This window comes from Phocoena sinus, chromosome 5 (genome assembly GCF_008692025.1).
Source record: "Phocoena sinus isolate mPhoSin1 chromosome 5, mPhoSin1.pri, whole genome shotgun sequence".
Taxonomy (NCBI): Eukaryota; Metazoa; Chordata; class Mammalia; order Artiodactyla; family Phocoenidae; genus Phocoena; species Phocoena sinus.
In genome coordinates this window covers 132,861,420-132,873,706 of record NC_045767.1, presented here as the reverse complement: position 1 = coordinate 132,873,706, position 12,287 = coordinate 132,861,420, and positions in this window count along the sequence as shown.

The window sequence follows — 12,287 nt, the reverse complement described above, 5'->3', positions numbered from 1 at the left end:
CAAATATGTGTACTTTAAACTTTACCTTCTCTGTGATTTGGTGTTTGTTTTATTATTTTTCTATTAAAAGTTCTTTGCAATGTCTAACATTTTCAGAACACAAAGGAGAAGAAATTTTATGTAGTTTAATCAAGGTAGCTAAGGGTATCAGAAGTAATGGTGCCACCTCAATTTGGAGTCATGGGTGAGTCAGTGAAGCGAGCAGATACAGAGTAGTGGACCAAAGAAGAGATGTAAATGTTGATCCCTTCTTTCTTGGCTCAGTCCCTTCCAAACTCCATGAAATCATTGAGGGCTTTGGTCCCTTCATCATTTTCACTCTCCTGGTGGGCACAAAATTTAAGGGTGTGCCCAAAACCTCAGTAGTCAAGACAAGTAACACCATTTTTAACATCATTTTTGAAAAGAAAAAGGACAATGGACAAAATATCAAGCTTTTAGATAATTATACAGGATGAGCTGAGCCATGTCAGAGCCTAAGGAAAAAGATAAAAATTGGTAATTCTAGTCCTATCAGTAACTATAGCCTTGTTTTAACACATTAGAGCCTGAGTTCCAACCCTCTGTTTCTTCCCTTTGTTCTCACTTCAACAAATGACTTCACTCCCTAAACTCCAGATCTGTATTTCATCTTCCATTCTTGGCTTCCACCTGGCCAGAGTGATCAAGGAAAGAACACCGGATTCTAGCCCCAGCTTCATTTTATATCTAAGCTCTCATCCTACTACAAAATCATATAATTGGATTCCAGTGAGTCTTGGTAAGAGACAGTGCGGTTGATAATTTGAGGCTCTGGCCCCTGTCAGCTGCTCTGGAAATTTGTCATCTGATTGTACACGAAGAATCCACAAGAACTACCTACACCATCTCCTGACTGTACACTTTCAGGATTATCACATTACTCTATTTTCGCAAGTTCTTATGATACCTTATATCAACTGTTCTGTGGCAGTTGCTATGGAAGTGGCCATATACTATTCTTCAAAGTCTTTAACTTGGCGTTAAGAGCAAAGAATATTTTGGTATATAGCCATTTCTGTTTTTCTATTTTTAATGTAATGTTTCCTGTGATGATGTGTTAGTAGGTCAGTGTGCCCACTATTTTCTTCCTTCCAAAGGAAGGAAGCTTTTGTATTTCATAACTGATATAGTTATGCTTAACTAAATATGACTTGTATAAACTGAGCCACAAGTGTCATGAAAAGTTCAAATACTTGTGTAAGTTCAGAGTATTGAGCACAGCATGGTAGAAATGTTCCTGTCATCGTGTACAATCAGATGACAAATTATAAGTAAACCAAAACAAAAATATTTCTAATTTTTCAGCATTTGGAAAAATCTTTTAATAATATTAGCTTTGAAAAATGAAAAAAGTTCTAAACTTGCAATCTGTTTTTAAAAATTGTGTTTTCTGTTAAACACTCTTTTCCTGTGATAAGACTTTAGATGACTGTTATTCATATTGTAATTTTTGGCGTTCTGTTTTTAGAGTGTTTGAGCCCTCTTTCTTTTTTTTTAATTATCTAGGTTTAATTTAAAGTGCACTTGTTAGTAAGGATGGGACAGAAGAAAGGAGAAAAGAAGGGGTTCCGCCTCTGCAAAGTGATTTCCCCAAAACCTTATGGGATTAAGTATCATTTTGCCTGTTTTTAGATGAGGAAACAGGAACTAAGAAAACGAGAGTAACATTAGCTACATACAGCTAGTAAATTAATAGCAGTACTTGGAATACAAAGCCAAGCGCCTTCCAAAATATGCTCTTAAGCACTAGGATATAAGAGAAGTTTTAAACTATTTATTAAAGCCACAAATTATATAACATGAAATTAAAAATAGTTTCCTGACCTGCAACTGAAAAATGAAGAAAAATTTCTGGTTCATGGGTTTACGCCTTTGAAATCAAGCAGGACCCTGTGGGCTCTCCCTGGGTACAAATCCTTTCTGTGTCCCCCGTTTCTTGTTTGTAGGAAAAAAGGCTTCAGCATCCTAGACTTTCCCTGAGTACCAAAGGGCAGATTCAAATAGTTGCTAATCAGGGAAGTGAGAGAATGCTAAAACAAAGAAGGAGTAGTCAAGAAACAGTAGTGCAGGGACTTCCCTGGTGGTGCAGTGGTTAAGAATCCACCTGCCAATGCGGGAGACATGAGTTTGAGCCCTGGTCTGGGAAGACCCCACGTACCGTGGAGTAGCTAAGCCCGTGAGCCACAACTACTGAAGCCTGCGCACTCTAGAGCCCGTGAGCCACAACTACTGAGCTCGAGAGCCACAACTACTGAGCCCACAAGCCACAACTACTGAAGCCCACATGCCTAGAGCCCATGCTCCACAACAAGAGAAGCCACTGCAACGAGAAGCCCGCGCACAGCAATAAAAAGTAGCCCCTGCTCGCTGCAACTAGAGAAAGCCCACGCGCAGCAATGAAGACCCAACACAGCCCAAAATAAATACATAAATAATAATTTAAAAATAATAAATAAATTTATTAAAAAAAGAAAAAAGAAACAATGCAGCCATGGGTGCACAGTCCTGGTTCCTCCTGAAGGAATATACATAACTCTATCTTTGAGTTCTTCTGTAGGAACTAAGGCCTCAACCCAAGGGGAGGATGGTAACTTCCAGCTGAGCAGTAGATTCCTGGAGCACTGCTCTGTTACCTCACCACCAAGCAAACAGAAGAAAGTCACACACCCTGCAGCCCTCACCCCAAATTTTGCCTATAAAAACTTCTCCTGGAAAGCCATCAGGGAGTTTGTGTTTTTTGAGCACAAGCCACCCATTCTCCTTGCTTAGCCCTTGGCCTCACTTTTTGCACTGAGGCAGATCAGTGTAGTGATCACCACTTCAGCTTACTTCACCAGAGACCTGTGTATTTCTCTGTTTGTACAACTCATACTTAATTCAACAAAGTTTGGCTTCATTCCTCCCAATTTTCTTTCCTCTCCTTTCAAGGACTTTTTAAAATTATTCAGTTTACTTATCTTTTAAAGAGAAAAAAGTATCTGCATAAAATAAAACTCTTTTGTTTATTGTCATATTTAAGCAGAATATTTTTTATTCTAAAAATAATTGTATCAAAATGAGACAGGAGGGAAGGGGGCAGGGCACAACCTTTACAAGAATGACATAGCCATTGAGCATACAACAAAAACTGGTTAGAACCTACTGGGCCCAAGATGGCTGAAGATTCAATTTCCAGTAGACTTTGAGTCTCATTATATGCTCATTGTGATACATTAGCATATGCTAAATTGAAACAGGAGGGAATGGGATAGGGTACAACCTTTAAAAGAATGACATAGCTGTTGAGGACATGACAAAAACTGGGTAGAACCAACTAGGTCCAAGATTGATACTGAGCAGGGCCTCCATGACCTGCCTCCATGACCTTCCCTGAGTTCCAACTGGCAGATTCAAACAATTGTTAATTAGAGAAAGGAGGCGATGCGAGACCAGGGAGAAACAGTCAAGAGAAACAGTAGTGCAGCCTTGGTGCAAGGTCCTGGTTTCCCATCAATGGATACACACAACAATATCTTTGAGCTGTTTTGCAGATACTGAAACCCCCTTCAGGTGGGAAAAGTTAACAATTAATGATGGTATGCTGCCCACAAGCATGTAGACCCCAGACCAGTTGGAACCTGAAGGTTGACGATGCTGACTCCTACTTACCTCACCACCAACCAACCAGAAGGATGTCCACAAGCTGATCACACGCCCTTTGAGCCATTACTATAAAACTTCTCATTAACCTCTCCAAGTGGGGACACATAATTTTTCGAGGCAGGAGCCTGCTGTGTCCCCCTTTGCCTCACAAAGTACTAAAGCTCTCCTTTTCTCCTTCACCCAAAACTCTGTCTCTGAGATTGGATTCAGCACCGACATACAGAGAAGCTGAGCTTTTGGCATCAAGATGGTGAAAGATTTAACTTCCAGTGGAACTTGGGCCTCATTATATGCTCATTGTAATACATTAGCAGATGTTAAACGACACAACCACAGGTGCCACGACAGTTCCGAGGCTGACCATAAAAGCTCAAACAGTGGGCGGTGGTCCAATTCCTGGAAATCTCCACCCCCTTCTCCAAAACAGTTGGAATACTCCTCCCACTCATTAGCCTATGAAATTACCCAGCCCATAAAAACTAGCCACCCCATACTTTGGGGCTTCTCACCTTCCGAGATGGCCCACACTCCGTCTGTGGAGTGTGTTTCTCCTAGTGTTGTTCTTGCCTTTTGAGACAGACCGCATTCTGTCCATGGAACGTGTATCTCTCTAAATAGATCCACTTCTTACCTTCGCTTGGTCTCTCACAGAATTCTTTCTGCAACAAGACACCAAGAACCTAAGCTTCATTAAGTCCCGAGACCAGGTATGTGATCTCAATTAAAAGACAGGGGGTCAAGTCCTGATCTGGGTTTTGGCTGGGTTCAAGTCCTGGCCTGTGGGTCCAAGTCCCAATCTGAGTTGCATGGTTTCAAAATGACACACCCACAGGTGCCATGACAGTTCAGAGGCCGACCATAAAAGGCCAAAAAGTGGATGGTGTCCCAATTCCTGGAAATGCCCGCTTCCCCAAAATAGTTGGTATAATCCTCCTACTTATTAGATATGAAATTATCCAGCCCATAAAAACTAACCACTGTATATCATTTCGGGGCTGCTCACACCATCTGAGACAGACTGCATTCTGTCTTTGAAACGTTTATCTCCCAGGGCTGTTCTTGCCTTCTGATATGGACTGCATTCTACCTATGAAGTGTGTATCTCTAAATAAACCTGCTTTCACTTAATATGGCTTGCCCTTGAATTATTTCCCACAGGAAGCCAAGGACCCTCACTTGGCAGCCCATCCCAGGGACTCACCTGAGACCTGGGACATGACCATCCTCTCTCACCCCATTCTCCTGCAACAAAAATAACTTGGCTTTTTCTCTTTAAAAAGTTGTTTTCAAATGGCAAAGAAAGTAAATACATTTTAGTGCTGTGTTTTGTTTTAAAAAAGGGTTTACAAAATGGCACACATAGACCTGCTCCCTCCAAATCTCACTTCTGCAGGAAAGAGATATAGGCATTTTTAGATGAATTTATAGATAATGTCCGTGTGCGTATAAACGCACAGAGACATGCCTGTGTGTGCCCATATGTACACACATACATATATACGTTTCACACTACATATTAGAAGTTTGCTGCGTGCCTTTGCAGGCATATGCAGGAAGGGGAAGGAGAGGAAGAGCAACTTGCTAAAACAAGTTGGAGCAACCAGAGCTCAAGACTGTAAAGTGCCTCAGAGAGGAACATACATACAAAATATTCCTTGGCTGAGAAACTAATCACTGATAAATTTAGAACAGTTTCAGTTTTTACACAGGAGGCGTAAGGGTAAAAGCCAGACAGCTTCTGAAGTAGTCTTGTAGGGAAGACGATGGTAATTCTTAAAAGCAATGGGTCCAAAGGAGATTCAGTGCATAACAATGAACTCTTTAGGTTAATTAGCATCTAGCAGGTGGGCTGGCCCCATCCTGTTGAGTTACACTGTACCGTACAAAGCAGGGCCAGCCTTTCCGGATTCAGTATCATACTGACGGGGTTCCTGTCTTAAGGAATCTTGTGTGACATGAACTGTGATAGGGAATGAGTCATATTTTGTATCTCAGAGTATTTAAATTAAAACCAAATACTCATCCCATAGTAAAAGAACAAACAAAAAGGGGAAGCTGATGCCACCTGCAATTCAAAAGGTTTAGAGGAGACCTTCAAGACGGTGGAGGAGTAAGATGCGGAGATCACCTTCTTCTCCACAAATACATCAGAAATACATCTACACGTGGAACAACTCCTACAGAACACCTACTGAACGCTGGCAGAAGACCTCAGACCTCCCAGAAGGCAAGAAACTCCCCCACGTACCTGGGTAGGGCAAAAGAAAAAAGAATAAACAGAGACAAAAGAATAGGGACGGGACCTGCACCAGTGGGAGGGAGCTGTGAAGGAGGAAAGGTTTCCACACACTGGGACCCCCCGCCACAGGCTGCCTTCTTCCTTCTTTTCTTCTTTCTTTCTCCTTTTCTTTCAAGGATATAGTAGCCTGCATGCAAGGTGGCTCCCAAGGATCCCAGCCACATTGCAAACAAGTGGTGTCGTGTCACTAGAACTAGCCGATAACATGAGTGTAGACACGATGTGTGTTGTTTCCTGCCTGGCACATAAGAGTCACAGACCATCGTGGCGTTGCTCTTTCATATAGTATTTAAATAACTTTGTTGTTTTACCATAGTTTTAGATTTACAGCAAAGTTGCATGCATACTAGAGAGAGCTCTCATATATACAGACGTTCCTTGGTGTCTGCAGGGAGACTGGTTCCAACACCCTCGAGGATACAAAAATCCACAGATCTCAAGTCCCTTATATAAAATGGCATACTATAACCTATGCACATCCTCCTGTATGCTTCAAATCACCCCTAGATTACTTACAATACTTCATACAATGTAAATGCTATGTAAATCATTACTGGGTGTGGCAAATTCAAGCTTTGCTTTTTGGAACTATCTGGAATTTTTAAAAAATATTTTTGATCCACAGTTGGTTGAATCTGTGGATGCAAATCCCATAGGTACAAAGGGCTGCGTCCTCCATACCCAGTTTCCCTACACTACTGTAGTACATTTTTCACAACCATTGATACATTAGTAACTGAACTCCGTATTTCATTCAGATTTCATGTTTTTCCTTAATGTCCTCTTTTTTCTGTTCCAGGATCCCATCTATGATATCACATTTCATTTGGGCGTCATATAACCTTGGGCTCCTCTGGTCTGTGACAGGTCCTCAGATGTCCCCTGACAGTTTAGAGGAATACTGGTCAGGTTTTTGTAGAATGTCCCTCAATTTCAGTTTGTTCTATGTTCTTATGGTAAGATTAGGGCTATGAATTTTGAGAAGACGACCACAGAGATGAAGTGCTGTTTTTACCACACATCAAGGGTACCTGCTATCAACGTGATGCATTCCTGATGACCTCCTGACTACGGTAGTGTTTGCATGCTTCTCCACTGTGCAGTTACTTTCCGTGCCGGAATACTGGCAGCAAGTCACTGTACTCTTTGGAAACCAGACCTGCTACTCTCCTGAGTCCTGCTGCAACAGCTCTGTGATGGTGGTGTCACGAGATCAGAGAATATGGGTCTCAGACTCGCTCGGTGCAGTCACAGCTCCAGTACTGGATATCAAAAGAGCAAAACATAAACTTTGTGGGCCAAGCCATTGAGATGTCACTGTTCACTTGTTACAGCATCAGAGCCTAGTCAAATTTAACCAATAACATCTTTACTCTGTGCTTGCTTCCTATTTTGTTCTTCTTTTTCAACACTGTTTTGGCTATTAGGCATCTCTTGCAATAGCTTATAAACTCTAAGATCAACTTTTCCACTTCTGGAAAAAAAAAAAAAGACAATTGGGGTTTTGATAAGGATTGCACTGAATCTGTATATTGCTTTGGGTAGCACTACTACCTTCATATGAAGGCTTCCAATCCATGAACATGAGATATCTTTCCATTTATTCAGGTCTTCTATAATTTCATTCAGCAATGGTTTATAGTTTTCAATGTATAAATCTTAAAAGCACCATGGCTAAATTTATTCCTAAGTACTTTTTTCTTTTTAAGGCTACTATAACCGGAATTATCGTAATTACTTTTTAGGGTTGTTGATTGCCAGAATATAGAAATATAACTGCTTTTTGAGTATATGTTGTATTCTGCACCTTGGGCTCAGACTGCACTTTCTCAGTCTGTTCAACAGGTTATCTTTCCCTCTCAGCCCTCTCAGATGTGTGTGATCCCCAGGTTTCTCTCCTGGCTCTCTTCTCAGCTGACATCTTTGGATCTTCACCCCACGTTTCCCAGGATGAACAGGGCCCACCAGACAGTTACAGCCTCCATCACACTGCATGCCATTCAAGGGGGCAGCATGGGGCTGGGAGCAGATCCAGGTTTCCCTGCATGCTTGACAGCAGAACCTCTCAGTTGAGATAGACTGAGCACTCTGATATGTTCTACCATGGCTCCTGGTAACTTTATTCACACTGAGGCTGATGACTCACCAATCCCAGCAAGACATCTAATTATTCATCCAGCAGCCCTTACATAAAATCTCACTGTGATGTGAGGCACTGAGCTAGAAGCCTGGATGCTCAGATCCCAAGCAGAGTCTCCGCCAGCAGACTGACGGTCCAAAGAACAGAGATACTATATGGTTTGAGGACTTCCTCCATGGGGATGGCCGTCCATTCAAGGAATAAGATAAAGGTCTTTCTTTAAGCAGGCAAAACTAAAACTTGGATTCAGGCAATTTTCCAGTGAACATCAGATTTATTTGTTGTGAATTTTTGAAGGGAAAAATATAGATAAATGCAGCAAAAATTCACGTGGAAGTAGGGTACACCAAAAAGCAAATTGTTCTCTCACCTCAGACCCCCAGGCCTCCTAGCACCTTTCCAGCATAACCATTATTAAGTTTCTTCTGTTTTTTTCCTATTCATGTACACATATGCAAGAATAGAAATTCTTTTTTGTTTCTTTATTTTTATAGTATGAGTGTGCTATGTGTAGCGTTCTGTACATGGCTTTTTATACTTAAATATATCCAGAGATTCTTTTTCATATTCACCTACATAGATTACATTATCTATATTTTTCAAGTATTTACTGCTTCTTCAACATAAAGCCAAATGTGACAGATGACATTTGTGGTATATTTTGAAGAACCAGTAATGTATTCTTTTATTTCTTACAAAGGGTTTTATCTAGAATTGCACAAGATTTCTAATAAATACCCACATCTTTCCCACGAGAAATGGGGAATGAGAAAATGTCATAGGTTGCTAGGGACAGAATTATGTCACTCCACCCCAAGTTCATATACTGAGGCCCTAAACCTCAGTATATGAATATACTGAATGATATAGTAATATATGAATAACACAGTAATACAGTATTACTGTATTTGGAGATAGAGCCTTTAGGAGGTAACTAAGGTAAAAGGTAATATTAAAAATGTGCCCTAAACTGATAGGATTAGTGTCCTTAGAAGAGACACCAGGTAGCTCTCTCTTCCTCTCTAGCATGTGAGGACACAGTGAGAAGACAGGCAGCCGCCTACGAGCCAGGAAGAGAGCTATCTCCAAAAACTGACACTGTTGGACCTCGATCTGGGATCTTTTAGGTTCCAGAACTATGATAAAATAAAGTTTTATTGTTTCAGCCCCCCAGTTTACGATATTCTGTTATGGCAGCCCAAGCAGACTAATACATACGTGATTATATAAAAAGAGGGACAAAAACTATCTTGTGATAGTTGAAAAACATAAACAAATACATGATGCACTTATATCCATGATGCACTTATACGTACCTCCTTTGCACCAAGGCATCTGGCAAGAGATTGAGAACAGTGAAGACCAACCCTCCCCCAGGGGCAATAGGCCAGAAGGCTTGAGTTTGGCTCCATCTGGTAGTAAGGAGGTCTAGGTAGCTGTGGTGACCTGGCGGGGTTCTTGGCCCATAATTCAAGGCATTGTGGGGAGCTGGGTAGGGAGGGTTACAGTCTCTGCCACTGTGGGAGCGTCTATGTCCAATAAATTCCAGCATGTGACTGGCGATGGCAATGACACAAATCTAAGCAAATCTAAGCAGGTCAGCACAGGAGCCCAGAGTCTCCAGGAAGCATGAGGAAATTGCTAAAGAGAAGATATTTCTGGGGGCACTAATAGGAGTACCCCAAAAATTCCAACTTAGTTTCTAATCAGCTTCATTGGAAGGGGCATCATTAAAGGTGGGCTGATTTGCAAGTAACAGAAAAAAATGGACCTAAGTGAAATTTAAGGTATATGTTGCTTCCAGAATCCCAAAAGGCCTAGAAGATGTTGGGTTTGTTTTCATGTTGTGGGTTTTGAGAGGGTCAATAGCTATTTCTTGACAGTGTTAGGGATAGAGATGCTCTCAGTTAACCAAGTAACTTTCAGGAAATCAACCAAGGTTGAGTGTTCAAATGAATCTCTCAAGAAGGATGTCATCAATGTAAATCATAATAGAATAGTTCTCCTAGAGTAAGCTGGATGAAGTAAAAATCTTGCCAGGGCAAGGCTGTTGATGTACGTGGGATTGCCTGGTTTCCCTTTGGAGGTGAAGGAAAATTATAGCTGGGAAGCTGTTGAAATAAGCCCTGAACAGAACATACTGGCCAAATCTGTAATGGCCAGATATTTACCAGTCGCTGCTTGTAATTAGACAACATTGGATGGGAACACAGCATTTGGGTTGTAGTAACTCACTGTGAGATGCAATCCATTCTTTTCAAGTTAAACAAGAGGTGAAATTTAAGTAAAACAGAGAAGCAGTGGGAATAATTAATCTTTCCACTAAATAGATCATGCATAATGGATTTCAAATCTTGAATGCCTTGTTTTAATTAACATTTAGTCTTATTATCTATTGTAACTGGAGATGGAGACACCTATAACATCCTATTTCGTGAACCCAATGTGTAAGTGCCAATGGCTTGATTTGATTTCAGTTTATTTCTCAGTGGGTCAGATTATCTATGCCTTCTCTTGGACATTTATGACAACATGTGCTATGACCATGGGGAATTTATGCAAAACCACAGTTCCAATGGTTAAGATGAGACATACCTCTTTGATGTCCATTTTATCTTCGGTAACAGACTAACATTATCGGGGGTACTATGTTTAAATTTAGTGGGATCCTACCAAATCAGCATCTAGCTTAGGGAGGCACAAAAGAGAATCTCCCCCTTTTAACTTTTTTGTTCTATCGATTCTTTTAGTAAATTGTAGATTTCCAATTAGGTCAAATTGTGGATCTCTGTTCTAGTTTTGTATCCTCCCCAGATTTCTTTCTTTTCTTTCTCTCTCTGTCTCCCTTTTTTTTTTTTTTTTTTAAGGACCCCCTTAAGGGTGAGCTGATTCGCAAGTAAAAGTATAAATGCTCAAAGTGCATGCTTGTTTGGGGCATCAGAGCCAGCTGGAAGCCAAAAACAAACAAAAAACAGAGGAGAAGCACCCTGAAAATGGATGATGGTGAACATCACCAAAAGCCTGCTCTGAATGCCAAATGTTAGGACCAGGTTGTATTGCCACGGTGGATCCCCACTCAAAATTTGGTTCAGTGTCAGGCATCCAATGATGCTACACATAGCAGAGGAATATGAAAATGTTTACTACTCATATAATAAGATTTATGGGGAGGGAACGGTGGTTACCCGAGTAGATCCAAGGTAACTTGAGAGAGAAAGGAGACTAGCTCGGATTTTTGTTTGTTTGTTTGTTTGTTTTGGTGGTTACTGTGTGGGGCTGGTGTCAGGTTTCTGGCACTACTGGGGTCTCGCTTGCTTTGACATTGCCCCCTGCACCAAAGGAGGCGCTCTCAGGCTTTCACATCATCTTTCCCAGGTGTGCGGAAAAGGAAGAGAGAACGGCGAGTCCTAAAGTCTGGATGGAGACATCACCTCTATCTTTCAAGGCTGTTTCCCATAATAAAAACATCCTGGGAAACAGTCTGGATCAGGCGGTTTTTCGATCCCAGCACAGGCAGAAAAGCAAGAGGCCCTCTCAGGATTGTCTCCGCACAGCTGTGTCTTCTCTCCCAACCTGGAACTTGTAATGTGTTTATGAACAGGTAAATGTGTGGTTATAGGAAATATGCAAATGTTCACACATTTATTGAAGCTGTGAAATTATAGTTTTACAGGCTCCAACGTCAGAATTCCAGAAACACTTTACAGTTAATCTCCGCGTCCCTGTTAGTTCCAACATCTCTACTGCTATGGAAACGACACCACCACCACCAAAATAGAAAACAAAATGAGAAACTTTCTTCATGGCTTTAAGTAAAATAAGCATTAAAAAATAATGTCTCGGTGCTAGATGTACGGACAGGTGTAAATATTTTACCTAGTGTCCATAAATTTCAGGAAGAAAAGGAAGCAAAATCACTGATCATCCTTCGCATCCGATACAGCAAGAGAGATTTAGGACCTCAGAAAATTTATCGGTGAAAGAGTGGATGTGCGGGACCCGTCCTTCCAACTGCAGAAGGAAATCGCGCCCAACTCACAGTCGAGATACACACCGATCCCGCCAGCCTCCTCCTTCAGCTCCAGCGGAACGGCACCGCCCGGCCCGCAGGCCTCAAAATCCCCTCGGCGTAGCCCAGCAGTCCGGAAGCGGCTCTATCCCTCCGGGGCGGAGTCTGCGCAGGCG